General features: G+C 40.5%; 1 protein-coding gene across 2 annotated transcripts in view; it reads right to left on the minus strand.

Annotated features, from left to right (window-relative positions):
• Jmjd1c (jumonji domain containing 1C) overlaps window positions 1–1,176 on the minus strand; it is a 168,896-nt gene extending 167,720 nt beyond the window's left edge. For both annotated transcript variants that reach the window (XM_023716206.1, XM_023716203.1), the window contains exon 1: window positions 1,012–1,176. The gene's annotated coding sequence lies outside the window, so the exon portion shown is untranslated. The remainder of the gene's footprint in view (window positions 1–1,011) is intronic.
• Window positions 1,177–1,688: the final 512 nt, after the last annotated feature.

Raw genomic sequence — 1,688 nt, forward strand, 5'->3', positions numbered from 1 at the left:
GGGGCTGGCTGGCATGTGGTGCTGGGGGATCGAACCGCGGTCCCTGATGCCTTGCCAAGCTTGTTCTAAGTAGGTGCTTCAGACCACTGAGCCATCTCTCCAGCCCCTGTAAAAACATTTTAAAAACCTAGACTTGGGATGTAACTCAGTGGTAGATAACTTATCTAGCATTCATAGGCCTAAAATCAACTCTGAGCACCACAAGAAAAAATAAATAAATAAAAAACAAAAACTACATGCTACACTGACACATCATTATTTCCAAAAGTTTCAAATGATGTTTCAAAAAATTTAAAAGTATTTCTTTCTTATTAAGGTTATTTCATCAAACTTATTGCCTACTCAGCAAGAGTACCTGCTAGACAGTCTAAGATAGCACACAAAATATAATGAAGTTTAATAATCTTAAACTCTCTCTTTTTTGAGAAAGGATCTCATCATGTATTTCAGGCTGAACTTGAACTCACTAAGTAGCCCAGGCTGAACTCAAACTCACAGTGATTCTCCTGCCTCAGCCTCAGCCTCCCAATGCTGCTGGGATTACAAGTGTGCGCCACCACATTCAGGTATATTTTCTTAAATACACCATTTCTTGATATTAAATAATTTTACTCATAACTTGAACATCTACACATTTAACATCTCTTACTTACAATAAATCACTAACCAATCAAGAAAAATCATGTGCCATTCAATGCTTTAGAATCCTCCATCTTCCAAAGTTTCACTGGTTTTTCCACACTGCATAAACATCACTCAGCAACTTTAAATCCAATTCATGTTTCACTTAACTGAATAAGCCACTTTTTGACTATGCTGAAAATACACTTAATGAAAAGCTCCATGAAGCTGTTTGGCAAAACAGATACAGCATTTTGCAATTTGTTTTGGGCATACAGAGACTTCAGAAACATTAATGTACCGTAAGTCTAATACATCTTGATTTACATGCAATTCTTATTTTAAAACCACCAACTAAAAAATCTTTAATGAAGCAGGAACAGATCTTACCAACGCAGGCCACTGAATCTGTTTGCTCTTTGATCCCTGAGTCTGGCTAGGGTCATTCCTTTTGGCCCAAATTAAGTGGTATTCCACCAAGAAAGATGAAAAATCTTCATAAACTTTAACCCACTCTCGTTTATCCCATTCGAGATCATCAAATTCCACATACACCTATGGGAAGAGAAAACAAAAGAATTTTGTAAGTAATACAGAGCAATGATAATTTGAAACAAGCCATGAAGATGAATTTGTCTCTGTTCACCAAAGAGACAGCTGACCTGAAGCGACGCCCCACCCCTTGTGAGAGTCAACCTGGAGCAGCGACCCACCCATACATGAGAGACCACAGAGGAGTGTATCCACTCCACTTGAGATCCGTCCAAGAAGCAGGGCCTAATCCCAAGTGAGGCCACAGAGGAGTGTATCCCCACTTGAGATCCGTCCAAGAAGCAGGCCCTAATCCCAAGTGAGAAAGCCTTATTTGCTGTTTACCTTTTTTTCTCTCTTACCATGAGAAAAAAGGTAAACAGCAAATAAGGCTCCTGGCTCCTGAAGAGGTGCCACACTCCCAGTGCAAGAGTCAACCCTTGGGGCTGGAGAGATGGCTCAGTGGTCTAAAGCACCTACTTGGAACAAGCTTGGCAAGGCATCAGGGACCGCAGTTCAATCCCCCAGCACCACAT

Source organism: Octodon degus, unplaced genomic scaffold, assembly GCF_000260255.1.
Source record: "Octodon degus isolate 3935 unplaced genomic scaffold, OctDeg1.0 scaffold00046, whole genome shotgun sequence".
NCBI lineage: Eukaryota > Metazoa > Chordata > Mammalia > Rodentia > Octodontidae > Octodon > Octodon degus.